At 49.8% G+C, this 24,613-nt stretch overlaps 10 non-coding genes across 10 annotated transcripts; all 10 read left to right on the plus strand.

Moving 5' to 3' along the window:
* Nucleotides 1-29: 29 nt before the first annotated feature.
* On the plus strand, nt 30-103 carry Trnat-agu (transfer RNA threonine (anticodon AGU)). Its single transcript has one exon. It is a non-coding gene; the product is annotated as a tRNA-Thr (tRNA).
* Nucleotides 104-4,440: 4,337 nt separating this feature from the next.
* Trnat-agu (transfer RNA threonine (anticodon AGU)) lies at nt 4,441-4,514 on the plus strand. Its single transcript has one exon. It is a non-coding gene; the product is annotated as a tRNA-Thr (tRNA).
* Nucleotides 4,515-8,843: 4,329 nt separating this feature from the next.
* Trnat-agu (transfer RNA threonine (anticodon AGU)) lies at nt 8,844-8,917 on the plus strand. Its single transcript has one exon. It is a non-coding gene; the product is annotated as a tRNA-Thr (tRNA).
* A 1,386-nt stretch (nt 8,918-10,303) lies between these two features.
* On the plus strand, nt 10,304-10,377 carry Trnat-agu (transfer RNA threonine (anticodon AGU)). Its single transcript has one exon. It is a non-coding gene; the product is annotated as a tRNA-Thr (tRNA).
* A 1,386-nt stretch (nt 10,378-11,763) lies between these two features.
* On the plus strand, nt 11,764-11,837 carry Trnat-agu (transfer RNA threonine (anticodon AGU)). The gene has a single exon. It is a non-coding gene; the product is annotated as a tRNA-Thr (tRNA).
* A 4,308-nt stretch (nt 11,838-16,145) lies between these two features.
* On the plus strand, nt 16,146-16,219 carry Trnat-agu (transfer RNA threonine (anticodon AGU)). Its single transcript has one exon. It is a non-coding gene; the product is annotated as a tRNA-Thr (tRNA).
* A 1,397-nt stretch (nt 16,220-17,616) lies between these two features.
* Trnat-agu (transfer RNA threonine (anticodon AGU)) lies at nt 17,617-17,690 on the plus strand. Its single transcript has one exon. It is a non-coding gene; the product is annotated as a tRNA-Thr (tRNA).
* Nucleotides 17,691-19,078: 1,388 nt separating this feature from the next.
* Trnat-agu (transfer RNA threonine (anticodon AGU)) lies at nt 19,079-19,152 on the plus strand. Its single transcript has one exon. It is a non-coding gene; the product is annotated as a tRNA-Thr (tRNA).
* Nucleotides 19,153-21,999: 2,847 nt separating this feature from the next.
* On the plus strand, nt 22,000-22,073 carry Trnat-agu (transfer RNA threonine (anticodon AGU)). The gene has a single exon. It is a non-coding gene; the product is annotated as a tRNA-Thr (tRNA).
* A 1,386-nt stretch (nt 22,074-23,459) lies between these two features.
* Trnat-agu (transfer RNA threonine (anticodon AGU)) lies at nt 23,460-23,533 on the plus strand. Its single transcript has one exon. It is a non-coding gene; the product is annotated as a tRNA-Thr (tRNA).
* The last annotated feature ends 1,080 nt before the right edge of the window (nt 23,534-24,613 follow it).

A 24,613-nucleotide genomic window follows, 5' to 3' on the forward strand; every position in this document is an offset into this window, starting at 1 on the left:
CTGTATGTAGCACTATTAGTTATCGGGGGGGTGGGCGTAGCTCAGATGGTAGAGCGCTCGCTTAGTGCGCGAGAGGTACTGGGATCGATACCCAGCGCCTCCAGAATTTTTAACACACCTACATGCGCACCTTGCCATGCAAGTGGAATAATTCCCAACCGGCAGAGGTGTGTAGGCAGATACAAGCGAACGATTAGCATCCACAATTGCGCCGATTTCACGTAAATCCCACTGCACGTTGCCATTCTTTGCGTGCAGTCGGCTGCTACTGGTGTTGCTGGTTGTGACTGCTGATAACAGATGCCGTAGCAATCAATTCATGGAGTGAGTTGTATGTTTTGCGATAGTCTGTCTCTGACAAGGAAGCACAGGTGATATAGGTGCGAACACAGGAAGCTTGCAGCCCCTCGCTGCCTGCAGACACAGAGCAGCCACACTAGAAGAGCGGCCTAAGCCGTAGGCGAAATGTGCTCATTCGCTTTGGCGCGACGTCGAACTATAAATAAGGCTGTCACTAGCGTGAGCGTTGCGTGAGCGTCGTGTAAAGTCGGAAAAGTCATCTGTATGGGTGATTGCCAAGTTTGGGGAGCGTTTCGTAGTACGATCAGTGCAATGGGGACGCGGAAACTTGTTGTGTCCCAGTGTTTTGCAGTTGGACGACAAGAGTTTTACACAGTAGCAAAGAGCGAGGCACTGAGTTGGCATGAACAATGGAGAGCACAATGGGGCTCGAGATGTGCTTGTTACCTCAGGTGCTGTGTGGTTGTGGACAAGGAGTGAAATGGACCAATTTGTGACCGCCCTTTCAATTTAAGACGTTCAAAACAGACGGAATTTGCATTCGTAATACCAGAGCATCGAAACTACTTGGAACTCTTGTGTATATGAACGTGTCCGCGCCTTTGTATTCTGGTACCTTCGCCGCTACAAACCAACCAACCATCGTGTCCGTGCACATCAGAGTCGCAAAGAATGGAGAATAGCCAGGCTTGGTCGTGTGTGTAGCTGTAGCTCAGTTGGCAGATCGTTCGCTTAGCGTGTGGACGGTCTCGGGTTCAAGCCCCGGCTCCTCCATGTTTTGTGGTCAGTGCATGGTAAGTGTTGGTCGGGGCGAACATAAACGCACGCAAGAAGTTGCAAAACCAGCGTCACAGACTGATATGATGTATACTGTCATAAGGAGAGCAAGATGTAAGTGTGGGGACCGGCTGTTATCGTGGTGTCATCGGGTGCAGATCTGTCTTAGGTATCACGGCTTAACGTCATTGAAGTCTAGCGGTGGACAACACGTTCGTCTTACTCAGAGCGGTGTCTGAACTCTATTTTCGACGTTATGCGTGCCACTTTCATTGTGGCCAACTACGATTCGATACAGAATGCACGAAACCTGAAAGACACCCTCACTGATACATAGAGAGTGGTGTTTGTCTGCGGAATAATGGGAGTGCAAGGGTCTGTGACGTTGATATGACTGTATGTAGCACTACTAGTTATCGGGGGGGTGGGCGTAGCTCAGATGGTAGAGCGCTCGCTTAGTGCACGAGAGGTACTGGGATCGATACCCAGCGCCTCCAGAATTTTTAACACACCTACATGCGCACCTTGCCATGCAAGTGGAATAATTCCCAAGCGGCAGAGGTGTGTAGGCAGATACAAGCGAACGATTAGCATCCACAATTGCGCCGATTTCACGTAAATCCCACTGCACGTTGCCATTCTTTGCGTGCAGTCGGCTGCTACTGGTGTTGCTGGTTGTGACTGCTGATAACAGATGCCGTAGCAATCAATTCATGGAGTGAGTTGTATGTTTTGCGATAGTCTGTCTCTGACAAGGAAGCACAGGTGATATAGGTGCGAACACAGGAAGCTTGCAGCCCCTCGCTGCCTGCAGACACAGAGCAGCCACACTAGAAGAGCGGCCTAAGCCGTAGGCGAAATGTGCTCATTCGCTTTGGCGCGACGTCGAACTATAAATAAGGCTGTCACTAGCGTGAGCGTTGCGTGAGCGTCGTGTAAAGTCGGAAAAGTCATCTGCATGGGTGATTGCCAAGTTTGGGGAGCGTTTCGTAGTACGATCAGTGCAATGGGGACGCGGAAACTTGTTGTGTACCAGTGTTTTGCAGTTGGACGACAAGAGTTTTACACAGTAGCAAAGAGCGAGGCACTGAGTTGGCATGAACAATGGAGAGCACAATGGGGCTCGAGAGGTGCTTGTTACCTCAGGTGCTGTGTGGTTGTGGACAAGGAGTGAAATGGACCAATTTGTGACCGCCCTTTCAATTTAAGACGTTCAAAACAGACGGAATTTGCATTCGTAATACCAGAGCATCGAAACTACTTGGAACTCTTGTGTATATGAACGTGTCCGCGCCTTTGTATTCTGGTACCTTCGCCGCTACAAACCAACCAACCATCGTGTCCGTGCACATCAGAGTCGCAAAGAATGGAGAATAGCCAGGCTTGGTCGTGTGTGTAGCTGTAGCTCAGTTGGCAGATCGTTCGCTTAGCGTGTGGACGGTCTCGGGTTCAAGCCCCGGCTCCTCCATGTTTTGTGGTCAGTGCATGGTAAGTGTTGGTCGGGGCGAACATAAACGCACGCAAGAAGTTGCAAAACCAGCGTCACAGACTGATATGATGTATACTGTCATAAGGAGAGCAAGATGTAAGTGTGGGGACCGGCTGTTATCGTGGTGTCATCGAGTGCAGATCTGTCTTAGGTATCACGGCTTAACGTCATTGAAGTCTAGCGGTGGACAACACGTTCGTCTTACTCAGAGCGGTGTCTGAACTCTATTTTCGACGTTATGCGTGCCACTTTCATTGTGGCCAACTACGATTCGATACAGAATGCACGAAACCTGAAAGACACCCTCACTGATACATAGAGAGTAGTGTTTGTCTGCGGAATAATGGGAGTGCAAGGGTCTGTGACGTTGATATGACTGTATGTAGCACTACTAGTTATCGGGGGGTGGGCGTAGCTCAGATGGTAGAGCGCTCGCTTAGTGCGCGAGGGGTACTGGGATCGATACCCAGCGCCTCCAGAATTTTTAACACACCTACATGCGCACCTTGCCATGCAAGTGGAATAATTCCCAAGCGGCAGAGGTGTGTAGGCAGATACAAGCGAACGATTAGCATCCACAATTGCGCCGATTTCACGTAAATCCCACTGCACGTTGCCATTCTTTGCGTGCAGTCGGCTGCTACTGGTGTTGCTGGTTGTGACTGCTGATAACAGATGCCGTAGCAATCAATTCATGGAGTGAGTTGTATGTTTTGCGATAGTCTGTCTCTGACAAGGAAGCACAGGTGATATAGGTGCGAACACAGGAAGCTTGCAGCCCCTCGCTGCCTGCAGACACAGAGCAGCCACACTAGAAGAGCGGCCTAAGCCGTAGGCGAAATGTGCTCATTCGCTTTGGCGCGACGTCGAACTATAAATAAGGCTGTCACTAGCGTGAGCGTTGCGTGAGCGTCGTGTAAAGTCGGAAAAGTCATCTGCATGGGTGATTGCCAAGTTTGGGGAGCGTTTCGTAGTACGATCAGTGCAATGGGGACGCGGAAACTTGTTGTGTACCAGTGTTTTGCAGTTGGACGACAAGAGTTTTACACAGTAGCAAAGAGCGAGGCACTGAGTTGGCATGAACAATGGAGAGCACAATGGGGCTCGAGAGGTGCTTGTTACCTCAGGTGCTGTGTGGTTGTGGACAAGGAGTGAAATGGACCAATTTGTGACCGCCCTTTCAATTTAAGACGTTCAAAACAGACGGAATTTGCATTCGTAATACCAGAGCATCGAAACTACTTGGAACTCTTGTGTATATGAACGTGTCCGCGCCTTTGTATTCTGGTACCTTCGCCGCTACAAACCAACCAACCATCGTGTCCGTGCACATCAGAGTCGCAAAGAATGGAGAATAGCCAGGCTTGGTCGTGTGTGTAGCTGTAGCTCAGTTGGCAGATCGTTCGCTTAGCGTGTGGACGGTCTCGGGTTCAAGCCCCGGCTCCTCCATGTTTTGTGGTCAGTGCATGGTAAGTGTTGGTCGGGGCGAACATAAACGCACGCAAGAAGTTGCAAAACCAGCGTCACAGACTGATATGATGTATACTGTCATAAGGAGAGCAAGATGTAAGTGTGGGGACCGGCTGTTATCGTGGTGTCATCGAGTGCAGATCTGTCTTAGGTATCACGGCTTAACGTCATTGAAGTCTAGCGGTGGACAACACGTTCGTCTTACTCAGAGCGGTGTCTGAACTCTATTTTCGACGTTATGCGTGCCACTTTCATTGTGGCCAACTACGATTCGATACAGAATGCACGAAACCTGAAAGACACCCTCACTGATACATAGAGAGTAGTGTTTGTCTGCGGAATAATGGGAGTGCAAGGGTCTGTGACGTTGATATGACTGTATGTAGCACTACTAGTTATCGGGGGGTGGGCGTAGCTCAGTTGGTAGAGCGCTCGCTTAGTGCGCGAGGGGTACTGGGATCGATACCCAGCGCCTCCAGAATTTTTAACACACCTACATGCGCACCTTGCCATGCAAGTGGAATAATTCCCAACCGGCAGAGGTGTGTAGGCAGATACAAGCGAACGATTAGCATCCACAATTGCGCCGATTTCACGTAAATCCCACTGCACGTTGCCATTCTTTGCGTGCAGTCGGCTGCTACTGGTGTTGCTGGTTGTGACTGCTGATAACAGATGCCGTAGCAATCAATTCATGGAGTGAGTTGTATGTTTTGCGATAGTCTGTCTCTGACAAGGAAGCACAGGTGATATAGGTGCGAACACAGGAAGCTTGCAGCCCCTCGCTGCCTGCAGACACAGAGCAGCCACACTAGAAGAGCGGCCTAAGCCGTAGGCGAAATGTGCTCATTCGCTTTGGCGCGACGTCGAACTATAAATAAGGCTGTCACTAGCGTGAGCGTTGCGTGAGCGTCGTGTAAAGTCGGAAAAGTCATCTGTATGGGTGATTGCCAAGTTTGGGGAGCGTTTCGTAGTACGATCAGTGCAATGGGGACGCGGAAACTTGTTGTGTCCCAGTGTTTTGCAGTTGGACGACAAGAGTTTTACACAGTAGCAAAGAGCGAGGCACTGAGTTGGCATGAACAATGGAGAGCACAATGGGGCTCGAGATGTGCTTGTTACCTCAGGTGCTGTGTGGTTGTGGACAAGGAGTGAAATGGACCAATTTGTGACCGCCCTTTCAATTTAAGACGTTCAAAACAGACGGAATTTGCATTCGTAATACCAGAGCATCGAAACTACTTGGAACTCTTGTGTATATGAACGTGTCCGCGCCTTTGTATTCTGGTACCTTCGCCGCTACAAACCAACCAACCATCGTGTCCGTGCACATCAGAGTCGCAAAGAATGGAGAATAGCCAGGCTTGGTCGTGTGTGTAGCTGTAGCTCAGTTGGCAGATCGTTCGCTTAGCGTGTGGACGGTCTCGGGTTCAAGCCCCGGCTCCTCCATGTTTTGTGGTCAGTGCATGGTAAGTGTTGGTCGGGGCGAACATAAACGCACGCAAGAAGTTGCAAAACCAGCGTCACAGACTGATATGATGTATACTGTCATAAGGAGAGCAAGATGTAAGTGTGGGGACCGGCTGTTATCGTGGTGTCATCGAGTGCAGATCTGTCTTAGGTATCACGGCTTAACGTCATTGAAGTCTAGCGGTGGACAACACGTTCGTCTTACTCAGAGCAGTGTCTGAACTCTATTTTCGACGTTATGCGTGCCACTTTCATTGTGGCCAACTACGATTCGATACAGAATGCACGAAACCTGAAAGACACCCTCACTGATACATAGAGAGTAGTGTTTGTCTGCGGAATAATGGGAGTGCAAGGGTCTGTGACGTTGATATGACTGTATGTAGCACTACTAGTTATCGGGGGGGTGGGCGTAGCTCAGATGGTAGAGTGCTCGCTTAGTGCGCGAGAGGTACTGGGATCGATACCCAGCGCCTCCAGAATTTTTAACACACCTACATGCGCACCTTGCCATGCAAGTGGAATAATTCCCAACCGGCAGAGGTGTGTAGGCAGATACAAGCGAACGATTAGCATCCACAATTGCGCCGATTTCACGTAAATCCCACTGCACGTTGCCATTCTTTGCGTGCAGTCGGCTGCTACTGGTGTTGCTGGTTGTGACTGCTGATAACAGATGCCGTAGCAATCAATTCATGGAGTGAGTTGTATGTTTTGCGATAGTCTGTCTCTGACAAGGAAGCACAGGTGATATAGGTGCGAACACAGGAAGCTTGCAGCCCCTCGCTGCCTGCAGACACAGAGCAGCCACACTAGAAGAGCGGCCTAAGCCGTAGGCGAAATGTGCTCATTCGCTTTGGCGCGACGTCGAACTATAAATAAGGCTGTCACTAGCGTGAGCGTTGCGTGAGCGTCGTGTAAAGTCGGAAAAGTCATCTGCATGGGTGATTGCCAAGTTTGGGGAGCGTTTCGTAGTACGATCAGTGCAATGGGGACGCGGAAACTTGTTGTGTCCCAGTGTTTTGCAGTTGGACGACAAGAGTTTTACACAGTAGCAAAGAGCGAGGCACTGAGTTGGCATGAACAATGGAGAGCACAATGGGGCTCGAGATGTGCTTGTTACCTCAGGTGCTGTGTGGTTGTGGACAAGGAGTGAAATGGACCAATTTGTGACCGCCCTTTCAATTTAAGACGTTCAAAACAGACGGAATTTGCATTCGTAATACCAGAGCATCGAAACTACTTGGAACTCTTGTGTATATGAACGTGTCCGCGCCTTTGTATTCTGGTACCTTCGCCGCTACAAACCAACCAACCATCGTGTCCGTGCACATCAGAGTCGCAAAGAATGGAGAATAGCCAGGCTTGGTCGTGTGTGTAGCTGTAGCTCAGTTGGCAGATCGTTCGCTTAGCGTGTGGACGGTCTCGGGTTCAAGCCCCGGCTCCTCCATGTTTTGTGGTCAGTGCATGGTAAGTGTTGGTCGGGGCGAACATAAACGCACGCAAGAAGTTGCAAAACCAGCGTCACAGACTGATATGATGTATACTGTCATAAGGAGAGCAAGATGTAAGTGTGGGGACCGGCTGTTATCGTGGTGTCATCGGGTGCAGATCTGTCTTAGGTATCACGGCTTAACGTCATTGAAGTCTAGCGGTGGACAACACGTTCGTCTTACTCAGAGCGGTGTCTGAACTCTATTTTCGACGTTATGCGTGCCACTTTCATTGTGGCCAACTACGATTCGATACAGAATGCACGAAACCTGAAAGACACCCTCACTGATACATAGAGAGTAGTGTTTGTCTGCGGAATAATGGGAGTGCAAGGGTCTGTGACGTTGATATGACTGTATGTAGCACTACTAGTTATCGGGGGGGTTGGGCGTACCTCAGATGGTAGAGCGCTCGCTTAGTGCACGAGAGGTACTGGGATCGATACCCAGCGCCTCCAGAATTTTTAACACACCTACATGCGCACCTTGCCATGCAAGTGGAATAATTCCCAAGCGGCAGAGGTGTGTAGGCAGATACAAGCGAACGATTAGCATCCACAATTGCGCCGATTTCACGTAAATCCCACTGCACGTTGCCATTCTTTGCGTGCAGTCGGCTGCTACTGGTGTTGCTGGTTGTGACTGCTGATAACAGATGCCGTAGCAATCAATTCATGGAGTGAGTTGTATGTTTTGCGATAGTCTGTCTCTGACAAGGAAGCACAGGTGATATAGGTGCGAACACAGGAAGCTTGCAGCCCCTCGCTGCCTGCAGACACAGAGCAGCCACACTAGAAGAGCGGCCTAAGCCGTAGGCGAAATGTGCTCATTCGCTTTGGCGCGACGTCGAACTATAAATAAGGCTGTCACTAGCGTGAGCGTCGTGTAAAGTCGGAAAAGTCATCTGCATGGGTGATTGCCAAGTTTGGGGAGCGTTTCGTAGTACGATCAGTGCAATGGGGACGCGGAAACTTGTTGTGTCCCAGTGTTTTGCAGTTGGACGACAAGAGTTTTACACAGTAGCAAAGAGCGAGGCACTGAGTTGGCATGAACAATGGAGAGCACAATGGGGCTCGAGATGTGCTTGTTACCTCAGGTGCTGTGTGGTTGTGGACAAGGAGTGAAATGGACCAATTTGTGACCGCCCTTTCAATTTAAGACGTTCAAAACAGACGGAATTTGCATTCGTAATACCAGAGCATCGAAACTACTTGGAACTCTTGTGTATATGAACGTGTCCGCGCCTTTGTATTCTGGTACCTTCGCCGCTACAAACCAACCAACCATCGTGTCCGTGCACATCAGAGTCGCAAAGAATGGAGAATAGCCAGGCTTGGTCGTGTGTGTAGCTGTAGCTCAGTTGGCAGATCGTTCGCTTAGCGTGTGGACGGTCTCGGGTTCAAGCCCCGGCTCCTCCATGTTTTGTGGTCAGTGCATGGTAAGTGTTGGTCGGGGCGAACATAAACGCACGCAAGAAGTTGCAAAACCAGCGTCACAGACTGATATGATGTATACTGTCATAAGGAGAGCAAGATGTAAGTGTGGGGACCGGCTGTTATCGTGGTGTCATCGAGTGCAGATCTGTCTTAGGTATCACGGCTTAACGTCATTGAAGTCTAGCGGTGGACAACACGTTCGTCTTACTCAGAGCGGTGTCTGAACTCTATTTTCGACGTTATGCGTGCCACTTTCATTGTGGCCAACTACGATTCGATACAGAATGCACGAAACCTGAAAGACACCCTCACTGATACATAGAGAGTAGTGTTTGTCTGCGGAATAATGGGAGTGCAAGGGTCTGTGACGTTGATATGACTGTATGTAGCACTACTAGTCATCGGGGGGGTGGGCGTAGCTCAGATGGTAGAGCGCTCGCTTAGTGTGCGAGAGGTACTGGGATCGATACCCAGCGCCTCCAGAATTTTTAACACACCTACATGCGCACCTTGCCATGCAAGTGGAATAATTCCCAAGCGGCAGAGGTGTGTAGGCAGATACAAGCGAACGATTAGCATCCACAATTGCGCCGATTTCACGTAAATCCCACTGCACGTTGCCATTCTTTGCGTGCAGTCGGCTGCTACTGGTGTTGCTGGTTGTGACTGCTGATAACAGATGCCGTAGCAATCAATTCATGGAGTGAGTTGTATGTTTTGCGATAGTCTGTCTCTGACAAGGAAGCACAGGTGATATAGGTGCGAACACAGGAAGCTTGCAGCCCCTCGCTGCCTGCAGACACAGAGCAGCCACACTAGAAGAGCGGCCTAAGCCGTAGGCGAAATGTGCTCATTCGCTTTGGCGCGACGTCGAACTATAAATAAGGCTGTCACTAGCGTGAGCGTCGTGTAAAGTCGGAAAAGTCATCTGCATGGGTGATTGCCAAGTTTGGGGAGCGTTTCGTAGTACGATCAGTGCAATGGGGACGCGGAAACTTGTTGTGTCCCAGTGTTTTGCAGTTGGACGACAAGAGTTTTACACAGTAGCAAAGAGCGAGGCACTGAGTTGGCATGAACAATGGAGAGCACAATGGGGCTCGAGATGTGCTTGTTACCTCAGGTGCTGTGTGGTTGTGGACAAGGAGTGAAATGGACCAATTTGTGACCGCCCTTTCAATTTAAGACGTTCAAAACAGACGGAATTTGCATTCGTAATACCAGAGCATCGAAACTACTTGGAACTCTTGTGTATATGAACGTGTCCGCGCCTTTGTATTCTGGTACCTTCGCCGCTACAAACCAACCAACCATCGTGTCCGTGCACATCAGAGTCGCAAAGAATGGAGAATAGCCAGGCTTGGTCGTGTGTGTAGCTGTAGCTCAGTTGGCAGATCGTTTGCTTAGCGTGTGGACGGTCTCGGGTTCAAGCCCCGGCTCCTCCATGTTTTGTGGTCAGTGCATGGTAAGTGTTGGTCGGGGCGAACATAAACGCACGCAAGAAGTTGCAAAACCAGCGTCACAGACTGATATGATGTATACTGTCATAAGGAGAGCAAGATGTAAGTGTGGGGACCGGCTGTTATCGTGGTGTCATCGAGTGCAGATCTGTCTTAGGTATCACGGCTTAACGTCATTGAAGTCTAGCGGTGGACAACACGTTCGTCTTACTCAGAGCGGTGTCTGAACTCTATTTTCGACGTTATGCGTGCCACTTTCATTGTGGCCAACTACGATTCGATACAGAATGCACGAAACCTGAAAGACACCCTCACTGATACATAGAGAGTAGTGTTTGTCTGCGGAATAATGGGAGTGCAAGGGTCTGTGACGTTGATATGACTGTATGTAGCACTACTAGTCATCGGGGGGGTGGGCGTAGCTCAGATGGTAGAGCGCTCGCTTAGTGTGCGAGAGGTACTGGGATCGATACCCAGCGCCTCCAGAATTTTTAACACACCTACATGCGCACCTTGCCATGCAAGTGGAATAATTCCCAAGCGGCAGAGGTGTGTAGGCAGATACAAGCGAACGATTAGCATCCACAATTGCGCCGATTTCACGTAAATCCCACTGCACGTTGCCATTCTTTGCGTGCAGTCGGCTGCTACTGGTGTTGCTGGTTGTGACTGCTGATAACAGATGCCGTAGCAATCAATTCATGGAGTGAGTTGTATGTTTTGCGATAGTCTGTCTCTGACAAGGAAGCACAGGTGATATAGGTGCGAACACAGGAAGCTTGCAGCCCCTCGCTGCCTGCAGACACAGAGCAGCCACACTAGAAGAGCGGCCTAAGCCGTAGGCGAAATGTGCTCATTCGCTTTGGCGCGACGTCGAACTATAAATAAGGCTGTCACTAGCGTGAGCGTCGTGTAAAGTCGGAAAAGTCATCTGCATGGGTGATTGCCAAGTTTGGGGAGCGTTTCGTAGTACGATCAGTGCAATGGGGACGCGGAAACTTGTTGTGTCCCAGTGTTTTGCAGTTGGACGACAAGAGTTTTACACAGTAGCAAAGAGCGAGGCACTGAGTTGGCATGAACAATGGAGAGCACAATGGGGCTCGAGATGTGCTTGTTACCTCAGGTGCTGTGTGGTTGTGGACAAGGAGTGAAATGGACCAATTTGTGACCGCCCTTTCAATTTAAGACGTTCAAAACAGACGGAATTTGCATTCGTAATACCAGAGCATCGAAACTACTTGGAACTCTTGTGTATATGAACGTGTCCGCGCCTTTGTATTCTGGTACCTTCGCCGCTACAAACCAACCAACCATCGTGTCCGTGCACATCAGAGTCGCAAAGAATGGAGAATAGCCAGGCTTGGTCGTGTGTGTAGCTGTAGCTCAGTTGGCAGATCGTTCGCTTAGCGTGCGGACGGTCTCGGGTTCAAGCCCCGGCTCCTCCATGTTTTGTGGTCAGTGCATGGTAAGTGTTGGTCGGGGCGAACATAAACGCACGCAAGAAGTTGCAAAACCAGCGTCACAGACTGATATGATGTATACTGTCATAAGGAGAGCAAGATGTAAGTGTGGGGACCGGCTGTTATCGTGGTGTCATCGGGTGCAGATCTGTCTTAGGTATCACGGCTTAACGTCATTGAAGTCTAGCGGTGGACAACACGTTCGTCTTACTCAGAGCGGTGTCTGAACTCTATTTTCGACGTTATGCGTGCCACTTTCATTGTGGCCAACTACGATTCGATACAGAATGCACGAAACCTGAAAGACACCCTCACTGATACATAGAGAGTAGTGTTTGTCTGCGGAATAATGGGAGTGCAAGGGTCTGTGACGTTGATATGACTGTATGTAGCACTACTAGTCATCGGGGGGGTGGGCGTAGCTCAGATGGTAGAGCGCTCGCTTAGTGTGCGAGAGGTACTGGGATCGATACCCAGCGCCTCCAGAATTTTTAACACACCTACATGCGCACCTTGCCATGCAAGTGGAATAATTCCCAAGCGGCAGAGGTGTGTAGGCAGATACAAGCGAACGATTAGCATCCACAATTGCGCCGATTTCACGTAAATCCCACTGCACGTTGCCATTCTTTGCGTGCAGTCGGCTGCTACTGGTGTTGCTGGTTGTGACTGCTGATAACAGATGCCGTAGCAATCAATTCATGGAGTGAGTTGTATGTTTTGCGATAGTCTGTCTCTGACAAGGAAGCACAGGTGATATAGGTGCGAACACAGGAAGCTTGCAGCCCCTCGCTGCCTGCAGACACAGAGCAGCCACACTAGAAGAGCGGCCTAAGCCGTAGGCGAAATGTGCTCATTCGCTTTGGCGCGACGTCGAACTATAAATAAGGCTGTCACTAGCGTGAGCGTCGTGTAAAGTCGGAAAAGTCATCTGCATGGGTGATTGCCAAGTTTGGGGAGCGTTTCGTAGTACGATCAGTGCAATGGGGACGCGGAAACTTGTTGTGTCCCAGTGTTTTGCAGTTGGACGACAAGAGTTTTACACAGTAGCAAAGAGCGAGGCACTGAGTTGGCATGAACAATGGAGAGCACAATGGGGCTCGAGATGTGCTTGTTACCTCAGGTGCTGTGTGGTTGTGGACAAGGAGTGAAATGGACCAATTTGTGACCGCCCTTTCAATTTAAGACGTTCAAAACAGACGGAATTTGCATTCGTAATACCAGAGCATCGAAACTACTTGGAACTCTTGTGTATATGAACGTGTCCGCGCCTTTGTATTCTGGTACCTTCGCCGCTACAAACCAACCAACCATCGTGTCCGTGCACATCAGAGTCGCAAAGAATGGAGAATAGCCAGGCTTGGTCGTGTGTGTAGCTGTAGCTCAGTTGGCAGATCGTTCGCTTAGCGTGTGGACGGTCTCGGGTTCAAGCCCCGGCTCCTCCATGTTTTGTGGTCAGTGCATGGTAAGTGTTGGTCGGGGCGAACATAAACGCACGCAAGAAGTTGCAAAACCAGCGTCACAGACTGATATGATGTATACTGTCATAAGGAGAGCAAGATGTAAGTGTGGGGACCGGCTGTTATCGTGGTGTCATCGGGTGCAGATCTGTCTTAGGTATCACGGCTTAACGTCATTGAAGTCTAGCGGTGGACAACACGTTCGTCTTACTCAGAGCGGTGTCTGAACTCTATTTTCGACGTTATGCGTGCCACTTTCATTGTGGCCAACTACGATTCGATACAGAATGCACGAAACCTGAAAGACACCCTCACTGATACATAGAGAGTAGTGTTTGTCTGCGGAATAATGGGAGTGCAAGGGTCTGTGACGTTGATATGACTGTATGTAGCACTACTAGTTATCGGGGGGGTTGGGCGTAGCTCAGATGGTAGAGCGCTCGCTTAGTGCACGAGAGGTACTGGGATCGATACCCAGCGCCTCCAGAATTTTTAACACACCTACATGCGCACCTTGCCATGCAAGTGGAATAATTCCCAAGCGGCAGAGGTGTGTAGGCAGATACAAGCGAACGATTAGCATCCACAATTGCGCCGATTTCACGTAAATCCCACTGCACGTTGCCATTCTTTGCGTGCAGTCGGCTGCTACTGGTGTTGCTGGTTGTGACTGCTGATAACAGATGCCGTAGCAATCAATTCATGGAGTGAGTTGTATGTTTTGCGATAGTCTGTCTCTGACAAGGAAGCACAGGTGATATAGGTGCGAACACAGGAAGCTTGCAGCCCCTCGCTGCCTGCAGACACAGAGCAGCCACACTAGAAGAGCGGCCTAAGCCGTAGGCGAAATGTGCTCATTCGCTTTGGCGCGACGTCGAACTATAAATAAGGCTGTCACTAGCGTGAGCGTCGTGTAAAGTCGGAAAAGTCATCTGCATGGGTGATTGCCAAGTTTGGGGAGCGTTTCGTAGTACGATCAGTGCAATGGGGACGCGGAAACTTGTTGTGTCCCAGTGTTTTGCAGTTGGACGACAAGAGTTTTACACAGTAGCAAAGAGCGAGGCACTGAGTTGGCATGAACAATGGAGAGCACAATGGGGCTCGAGATGTGCTTGTTACCTCAGGTGCTGTGTGGTTGTGGACAAGGAGTGAAATGGACCAATTTGTGACCGCCCTTTCAATTTAAGACGTTCAAAACAGACGGAATTTGCATTCGTAATACCAGAGCATCGAAACTACTTGGAACTCTTGTGTATATGAACGTGTCCGCGCCTTTGTATTCTGGTACCTTCGCCGCTACAAACCAACCAACCATCGTGTCCGTGCACATCAGAGTCGCAAAGAATGGAGAATAGCCAGGCTTGGTCGTGTGTGTAGCTGTAGCTCAGTTGGCAGATCGTTCGCTTAGCGTGTGGACGGTCTCGGGTTCAAGCCCCGGCTCCTCCATGTTTTGTGGTCAGTGCATGGTAAGTGTTGGTCGGGGCGAACATAAACGCACGCAAGAAGTTGCAAAACCAGCGTCACAGACTGATATGATGTATACTGTCATAAGGAGAGCAAGATGTAAGTGTGGGGACCGGCTGTTATCGTGGTGTCATCGGGTGCAGATCTGTCTTAGGTATCACGGCTTAACGTCATTGAAGTCCAGCGGTGGACAACACGTTCGTCTTACTCAGAGCGGTGTATGAACTCTATTTTCGACGTTATGCGTGCCACTTTCATTGTGGCCAACTACGATTCGATACAGAATGCACGAAACCTGAAAGACACCCTCACTGATACATAGAGAGTAGTGTTTGTCTGCGGAATAATGGGAGTGCAAGGGTCTGTGACGTTGATATGACTGTATGTAGCACTACTAGTTATCGGGGGGGTTGGGCGTAGCTCAGATGGTAGAGCGCTCGCTTAGTGTGCGAGAGGTACTGGGATCGATACCCAGCGCCTCCAGAATTTTTAACACACCTACATGCGCACCTTGCCATGCAAGTGGAATAATTCCCAAGCGGCAGAGGTGTGTAGGCAGATACAAGCGAACGATTAGCATCCACAATTGCGCCGATTTCACGTAAATCCCACTGCACGTTGCCATTCTTTGCGTGCAGTCGGCTGCTACTGGTGTTGCTGGTTGTGACTGCTGATAACAGATGCCGTAGCAATCAATTCATGGAGTGAGTTGTATGTTTTGCGATAGTCTGTCTCTGACAAGGAAGCACAGGTGATATAGGTGCGAACACAGGAAGCTTGCAGCCCCTCGCTGCCTGCAGACACAGAGCAGCCACACTAGAAGAGCGGCCTAAGCCGTAGGCGAAATGTGCTCATTCGCTTTGGCGCGACGTCGAACTATAAATAAGGCTGTCACTAGCGTGAGCGTCGTGTAAAGTCGGAAAAGTCATCTGCATGGGTGATTGCCAAGTTTGGGGAGCGTTTCGTAGTACGATCAGTGCAATGGGGACGCGGAAACTTGTTGTGTCCCAGTGTTTTGCAGTTGGACGACAAGAGTTTTACACAGTAGCAAAGAGCGAGGCACTGAGTTGGCATGAACAATGGAGAGCACAATGGGGCTCGAGATGTGCTTGTTACCTCAGGTGCTGTGTGGTTGTGGACAAGGAGTGAAATGGACCAATTTGTGACCGCCCTTTCAATTTAAGACGTTCAAAACAGACGGAATTTGCATTCGTAATACCAGAGCATCGAAACTACTTGGAACTCTTGTGTATATGAACGTGTCCGCGCCTTTGTATTCTGGTACCTTCGCCGCTACAAACCAACCAACCATCGTGTCCGTGCACATCAGAGTCGCAAAGAATGGAGAATAGCCAGGCTTGGTCGTGTGTGTAGCTGTAGCTCAGTTGGCAGATCGTTCGCTTAGCGTGTGGACGGTCTCGGGTTCAAGCCCCGGCTCCTCCATGTTTTGTGGTCAGTGCATGGTAAGTGTTGGTCGGGGCGAACATAAACGCACGCAAGAAGTTGCAAAACCAGCGTCACAGACTGATATGATGTATACTGTCATAAGGAGAGCAAGATGTAAGTGTGGGGACCGGCTGTTATCGTGGTGTCATCGGGTGCAGATCTGTCTTAGGTATCACGGCTTAACGTCATTGAAGTCTAGCGGTGGACAACACGTTCGTCTTACTCAGAGCGGTGTCTGAACTCTATTTTCGACGTTATGCGTGCCACTTTCATTGTGGCCAACTACGATTCGATACAGAATGCACGAAACCTGAAAGACACCCTCACTGATACATAGAGAGTAGTGTTTGTCTGCGGAATAATGGGAGTGCAAGGGTCTGTGACGTTGATATGACTGTATGTAGCACTACTAGTTATCGGGGGGGTGGGCGTAGCTCAGATGGTAGAGCGCTCGCTTAGTGTGCGAGAGGTACTGGGATCGATACCCAGCGCCTCCAGAATTTTTAACACACCTACATGCGCACCTTGCCATGCAAGTGGAATAATTCCCAAGCGGCAGAGGTGTGTAGGCAGATACAAGCGAACGATTAGCATCCACAATTGCGCCGATTTCACGTAAATCCCACTGCACGTTGCCATTCTTTGCGTGCAGTCGGCTGCTACTGGTGTTGCTGGTTGTGACTGCTGATAACAGATGCCGTAGCAATCAATTCATGGAGTGAGTTGTATGTTTTGCGATAGTCTGTCTCTGACAAGGAAGCACAGGTGATATAGGTGCGAACACAGGAAGCTTGCAGCCCCTCGCTGCCTGCAGACACAGAGCAGCCACACTAGAAGAGCGGCCTAAGCCGTAGGCGAAATGTGCTCATTCGCTTTGGCGCGACGTCGAACTATAAATAAGGCTGTCACTAGCGTGAGCGTTGCGTGAGCGTCGTGTAAAGTCGGAAAAGTCATCTGCATGGGTGATTGCCAAGTTTGGGGAGCGTTTCGTAGTACGATCAGTGCAATGGGGACACGGAAACTTGTTGTGTCCCAGTGTTTTGCAGTTGGACGACAAGAGTTTTACACAGTAGCAAAGAGCGAGGCACTGAGTTGGCATGAACAATGGAGAGCACAATGGGGCTCGAGATGTGCTTGTTAACTCAGGTGCTGTGTGGTTGTGGACAAGGAGTGAAATGGACCAATTTGTGACCGCCCTTTCAATTTAAGACGTTCAAAACAGACGGAATTTGCATTCGTAATACCAGAGCATCGAAACTACTTGGAACTCTTGTGTATATGAACGTGTCCGCGCCTTTGTATTCTGGTACCTTCGCCGCTACAAACCAACCAACCATCGTGTCCGTGCACATCAGATTCGCAAAGAATGGAGAATAGCCAGGCTTGGTCGTGTGTGTAGCTGTAGCTCAGTTGGCAGATCGTTCGCTTAGCGTGTGGACGGTCTCGGGTTCAAGCCCCAGCTCCTCCATGTTTTGTGGTCAGTGCATGGTAAGTGTTGGTCGGGGCGAACATAAACGCACGCAAGAAGTTGCAAAACCAGCGTCACAGACTGATATGATGTATACTGTCATAAGGAGAGCAAGATGTAAGTGTGGGGACCGGCTGTTATCGTGGTGTCATCGAGTGCAGATCTGTCTTAGGTATCACGGCTTAACGTCATTGAAGTCTAGCGGTGGACAACACGTTCGTCTTACTCAGAGCGGTGTCTGAACTCTATTTTCGACGTTATGCGTGCCACTTTCATTGTGGCCAACTACGATTCGATACAGAATGCACGAAACCTGAAAGACACCCTCACTGATACATAGAGAGTAGTGTTTGTCTGCGGAATAATGGGAGTGCAAGGGTCTGTGACGTTGATATGACTGTATGTAGCACTACTAGTTATCGGGGGGGTGGGCGTAGCTCAGATGGTAGAGCGCTCGCTTAGTGTGCGAGAGGTACTGGGATCGATACCCAGCGCCTCCAGAATTTTTAACACACCTACATGCGCACCTTGCCATGCAAGTGGAATAATTCCCAACCGGCAGAGGTGTGTAGGCAGATACAAGCGAACGATTAGCATCCACAATTGCGCCGATTTCACGTAAATCCCACTGCACGTTGCCATTCTTTGCGTGCAGTCGGCTGCTACTGGTGTTGCTGGTTGTGACTGCTGATAACAGATGCCGTAGCAATCAATTCATGGAGTGAGTTGTATGTTTTGCGATAGTCTGTCTCTGACAAGGAAGCACAGGTGATATAGGTGCGAACACAGGAAGCTTGCAGCCCCTCGCTGCCTGCAGACACAGAGCAGCCACACTACAAGAGCGGCCTAAGCCGTAGGCGAAATGTGCTCATTCGCTTTGGCGCGACGTCGAACTATAAATAAGGCTGTCACTAGCGTGAGCGTCGTGTAAAGTCGGAAAAGTCATCTGCATGGGTGATTGCCAAGTTTGGGGAGCGTTTCGTAGTACGATCAGTGCAAAGGCGGACGCGGAAACTTGTTGTGTCCCAGTGTTTTGCAGTTGGACGACAAGAGTTTTACACAGTAGCAAAGAGCGAGGCACTGAGTTGGCATGAACAATGGAGAGCACAATGGGGCTCGAGATGTGCTTGTTACCTCAGGTGCTGTGTGGTTGTGGACAAGGAGTGAAATGGACCAATTTGTGACCGCCCTTTCAATTTAAGACGTTCAAAACAGACGGAATTTGCATTCGTAATACCAGAGCATCGAAACTACTTGGAACTCTTGTGTATATGAACGTGTCCGCGCCTTTGTATTCTGGTACCTTCGCCGCTACAAACCAACCAACCATCGTGTCCGTGCACATCAGAGTCGCAAAGAATGGAGAATAGCCAGGCTTGGTCGTGTGTGTAGCTGTAGCTCAGTTGGCAGATCGTTCGCTTAGCGTGTGGACGGTCTCGGGTTCAAGCCCCGGCTCCTCCATGTTTTGTGGTCAGTGCATGGTAAGTGTTGGTCGGGGCGAACATAAACGCACGCAAGAAGTTGCAAAACCAGCGTCACAGACTGATATGATGTATACTGTCATAAGGAGAGCAAGATGTAAGTGTGGGGACCGGCTGTTATCGTGGTGTCATCGAGTGCAGATCTGTCTTAGGTATCACGGCTTAACGTCATTGAAGTCTAGCGGTGGACAACACGTTCGTCTTACTCAGAGCGGTGTCTGAACTCTATTTTCGACGTTATGCGTGCCACTTTCATTGTGGCCAACTACGATTCGATACAGAATGCACGAAACCTGAAAGACACCCTCACTGATACATAGAGAGTAGTGTTTGTCTGCGGAATAATGGGAGTGCAAGGGTCTGTGACGTTGATATGACTGTATGTAGCACAACTAGTTGTCGGGGAGGGTGGGCGTAGCTCAGATGGTAGAGCGCTCGCTTAGTGTGCGAGAGGTACTGGGATCGATACCCAGCGCCTCCAGAATTTTTAACACACCTACATGCGCACCTTGCCATGCAAGTGGAATAATTCCCAACCGGCAGAGGTGTGTAGGCAGATACAAGCGAACGATTAGCATCCACAATTGCGCCGATTTCACGTAAATCCCACTGCACGTTGCCATTCTTTGCGTGCAGTCGGCTGCTACTGGTGTTGCTGGTTGTGACTGCTGATAACAGATGCCGTAGCAATCAATTCATGGAGTGAGTTGTATGTTTTGCGATAGTCTGTCTCTGACAAGGAAGCACAGGTGATATAGGTGCGAACACAGGAAGCTTGCAGCCCCTCGCTGCCTGCAGACACAGAGCAGCCACACTAGAAGAGCGGCCTAAGCCGTAGGCGAAATGTGCTCATTCGCTTTGGCGCGACGTCGAACTATAAATAAGGCTGTCACTAGCGTGAGCGTCGTGTAAAGTCGGAAAAGTCATCTGCATGGGTGATTGCCAAGTTTGGGGAGCGTTTCGTAGTACGATCAGTGCAATGGGGACGCGGAAACTTGTTGTGTCCCAGTGTTTTGCAGTTGGACGACAAGAGTTTTACACAGTAGCAAAGAGCGAGGCACTGAGTTGGCATGAACAATGGAGAGCACAATGGGGCTCGAGATGTGCTTGTTACCTCAGGTGCTGTGTGGTTGTGGACAAGGAGTGAAATGGACCAATTTGTGACCGCCCTTTCAATTTAAGACGTTCAAAACAGACGGAATTTGCATTCGTAATACCAGAGCATCGAAACTACTTGGAACTCTTGTGTATATGAACGTGTCCGCGCCTTTGTATTCTGGTACCTTCGCCGCTACAAACCAACCAACCATCGTGTCCGTGCACATCAGAGTCGCAAAGAATGGAGAATAGCCAGGCTTGGTCGTGTGTGTAGCTGTAGCTCAGTTGGCAGATCGTTCGCTTAGCGTGTGGACGGTCTCGGGTTCAAGCCCCGGCTCCTCCATGTTTTGTGGTCAGTGCATGGTAAGTGTTGGTCGGGGCGAACATAAACGCACGCAAGAAGTTGCAAAACCAGCGTCACAGACTGATATGATGTATACTGTCATAAGGAGAGCAAGATGTAAGTGTGGGGACCGGCTGTTATCGTGGTGTCATCGAGTGCAGATCTGTCTTAGGTATCACGGCTTAACGTCATTGAAGTCTAGCGGTGGACAACACGTTCGTCTTACTCAGAGCGGTGTCTGAACTCTATTTTCGACGTTATGCGTGCCACTTTCATTGTGGCCAACTACGATTCGATACAGAATGCACGAAACCTGAAAGACACCCTCACTGATACATAGAGAGTAGTGTTTGTCTGCGGAATAATGGGAGTGCAAGGGTCTGTGACGTTGATATGACTGTATGTAGCACTACTAGTTATCGGGGAGGGTGGGCGTAGCTCAGATGGTAGAGCGCTCACTTGGGTGCGAGAGGTACTGGGATCGATACCCAGCGCCTCCAGAATTTTTAACACACCTACATGCGCACCTTGCCATGCAAGTGGAATAATTCCCAACCGGCAGAGGTGTGTAGGCAGATACAAGCGAACGATTAGCATCCACAATTGCGCCGATTTCACGTAAATCCCACTGCACGTTGCCATTCTTTGCGTGCAGTCGGCTGCTACTGGTGTTGCTGGTTGTGACTGCTGATAACAGATGCCGTAGCAATCAATTCATGGAGTGAGTTGTATGTTTTGCGATAGTCTGTCTCTGACAAGGAAGCACAGGTGATATAGGTGCGAACACAGGAAGCTTGCAGCCCCTCGCTGCCTGCAGACACAGAGCAGCCACACTAGAAGAGCGGCCTAAGTCGTAGGCGAAATGTGCTCATTCGCTTTGGCGCGACGTCGAACTATAAATAAGGCTGTCACTAGCGTGAGCGTCGTGTAAAGTCGGAAAAGTCATCTGCATGGGTGATTGCCAAGTTTGGGGAGCGTTTCGTAGTACGATCAGTGCAATGGGGACGCGGAAACTTGTTGTGTCCCAGTGTTTTGCAGTTGGACGACAAGAGTTTTACACAGTAGCAAAGAGCGAGGCACTGAGTTGGCATGAACAATGGAGAGCACAATGGGGCTCGAGATGTGCTTGTTACCTCAGGTACTGTGTGGTTGTGGACAAGGAGTGAAATGGACCAATTTGTGACCGCCCTTTCAATTTAAGACGTTCAAAACAGACGGAATTTGCATTCGTAATACCAGAGCATCGAAACTACTTGGAACTCTTGTGTATATGAACGTGTCCGCGCCTTTGTATTCTGGTACCTTCGCCGCTACAAACCAACCAACCATCGTGTCCGTGCACATCAGAGTCGCAAAGAATGGAGAATAGCCAGGCTTGGTCGTGTGTGTAGCTGTAGCTCAGTTGGCAGATCGTTCGCTTAGCGTGTGGACGGTTCTCGGGTTCAAGCCCCGGCTCCTCCATGTTTTGTGGTCAGTGCATGGTAAGTGTTGGTCGGGGCGAACATAAACGCACGCAAGAAGTTGCAAAACCAGCGTCACAGACTGATATGATGTATACTGTCATAAGGAGAGCAAGATGTAAGTGTGGGGACCGGCTGTTATCGTGGTGTCATCGAGTGCAGATCTGTCTTAGGTATCACGGCTTAACGTCATTGAAGTCTAGCGGTGGACAACACGTTCGTCTTACTCAGAGCGGTGTCTGAACTCTATTTTCGACGTTATGCGTGCCACTTTCATTGTGGCCAACTACGATTCGATACAGAATGCACGAAACCTGAAAGACACCCTCACTGATACATAGAGAGTAGTGTTTGTCTGCGGAATAATGGGAGTGCAAGGGTCTGTGACGTTGATATGACTGTATGTAGCACTACTAGTTATCGGGGGGGTGGGCGTAGCTCAGATGGTAGAGCGCTCGCTTAGTGCGCGAGAGGTACTGGGATCGATACCCAGCGCCTCCAGAATTTTTAACACACCTACATGCGCACCTTGCCATGCAAGTGGAATAATTCCCAACCGGCAGAGGTGTGTAGGCAGATACAAGCGAACGATTAGCATCCACAATTGCGCCGATTTCACGTAAATCCCACTGCACGTTGCCATTCTTTGCGTGCAGTCGGCTGCTACTGGTGTTGCTGGTTGTGACTGCTGATAACAGATGCCGTAGCAATCAATTCATGGAGTGAGTTGTATGTTTTGCGATAGTCTGTCTCTGACAAGGAAGCACAGGTGATATAGGTGCGAACACAGGAAGCTTGCAGCCCCTCGCTGCCTGCAGACACAGAGCAGCCACACTAGAAGAGCGGCCTAAGCCGTAGGCGAAATGTGCTCATTCGCTTTGGCGCGACGTCGAACTATAAATAAGGCTGTCACTAGCGTGAGCGTCGTGTAAAGTCGGAAAAGTCATCTGCATGGGTGATTGCCAAGTTTGGGGAGCTTTTCGTAGTACGATCAGTGCAATGGGGACGCGGAAACTTGTTGTGTCCCAGTGTTTTGCAGTTGGACGACAAGAGTTTTACACAGTAGCAAAGAGCGAGGCACTGAGTTGGCATGAACAATGGAGAGCACAATGGGGCTCGAGATGTGCTTGTTACCTCAGGTGCTGTGTGGTTGTGGACAAGGAGTGAAATGGACCAATTTGTGACCGCCCTTTCAATTTAAGACGTTCAAAACAGACGGAATTTGCATTCGTAATACCAGAGCATCGAAACTACTTGGAACTCTTGTGTATATGAACGTGTCCGCGCCTTTGTATTCTGGTACCTTCGCCGCTACAAACCAACCAACCATCGTGTCCGTGCACATCAGAGTCGCAAAGAATGGAGAATAGCCAGGCTTGGTCGTGTGTGTAGCTGTAGCTCAGTTGGCAGATCGTTCGCTTAGCGTGTGGACGGTCTCGGGTTCAAGCCCCGGCTCCTCCATGTTTTGTGGTCAGTGCATGGTAAGTGTTGGTCGGGGCGAACATAAACGCACGCAAGAAGTTGCAAAACCAGCGTCACAGACTGATATGATGTATACTGTCATAAGGAGAGCAAGATGTAAGTGTGGGGACCGGCTGTTATCGTGGTGTCATCGAGTGCAGATCTGTCTTAGGTATCACGGCTTAACGTCATTGAAGTCTAGCGGTGGACAACACGTTCGTCTTACTCTGAGCGGTGTCTGAACTCTATTTTCGACGTTATGCGTGCCACTTTCATTGTGGCCAACTACGATTCGATACAGAATGCACGAAACCTGAAAGACACCCTCACTGATACATAGAGAGTAGTGTTTGTCTGCGGAATAATGGGAGTGCAAGGGTCTGTGACGTAGATATGACTGTATGTAGCACTACTAGTTATCGGGGGGGTGGGCGTAGCTCAGATGGTAGAGCGCTCGCTTAGTGCGCGAGAGGTACTGGGATCGATACCCAGCGCCTCCAGAATTTTTAACACACCTACATGCGCACCTTGCCATGCAAGTGGAATAATTCCCAACCGGCAGAGGTGTGTAGGCAGATACAAGCGAACGATTAGCATCCACAATTGCGCCGATTTCACGTAAATCCCACTGCACGTTGCCATTCTTTGCGTGCAGTCGGCTGCTACTGGTGTTGCTGGTTGTGACTGCTGATAACAGATGCCGTAGCAATCAATTCATGGAGTGAGTTGTATGTTTTGCGATAGTCTGTCTCTGACAAGGAAGCACAGGTGATATAGGTGCGAACACAGGAAGCTTGCAGCCCCTCGCTGCCTGCAGACACAGAGCAGCCACACTAGAAGAGCGGCCTAAGCCGTAGGCGAAATGTGCTCATTCGCTTTGGCGCGACGTCGAACTATAAATAAGGCTGTCACTAGCGTGAGCGTTGCGTGAGCGTCGTGTAAAGTCGGAAAAGTCATCTGTATGGGTGATTGCCAAGTTTGGGGAGCGTTTCGTAGTACGATCAGTGCAATGGGGACGCGGAAACTTGTTGTGTCCCAGTGTTTTGCAGTTGGACGACAAGAGTTTTACACAGTAGCAAAGAGCGAGGCACTGAGTTGGCATGAACAATGGAGAGGACAATGGGGCTCGAGATGTGCTTGTTACCTCAGGTGCTGTGTGGTTGTGGACAAGGAGTGAAATGGACCAATTTGTGACCGCCCTTTCAATTTAAGACGTTCAAAACAGACGGAATTTGCATTCGTAATACCAGAGCATCGAAACTACTTGGAACTCTTGTGTATATGAACGTGTCCGCGCCTTTGTATTCTGGTACCTTCGCCGCTACAAACCAACCAACCATCGTGTCCGTGCACATCAGAGTCGCAAAGAATGGAGAATAGCCAGGCTTGGTCGTGTGTGTAGCTGTAGCTCAGTTGGCAGATCGTTCGCTTAGCGTGTGGACGGTCTCGGGTTCAAGCCCCGGCTCCTCCATGTTTTGTGGTCAGTGCATGGTAAGTGTTGGTCGGGGCGAACATAAACGCACGCAAGAAGTTGCAAAACCAGCGTCACAGACTGATATGATGTATACTGTCATAAGGAG

The sequence above is a fragment of the Schistocerca gregaria genome, unplaced genomic scaffold (genome assembly GCF_023897955.1).
Source record: "Schistocerca gregaria isolate iqSchGreg1 unplaced genomic scaffold, iqSchGreg1.2 ptg000451l, whole genome shotgun sequence".
NCBI lineage: Eukaryota > Metazoa > Arthropoda > Insecta > Orthoptera > Acrididae > Schistocerca > Schistocerca gregaria.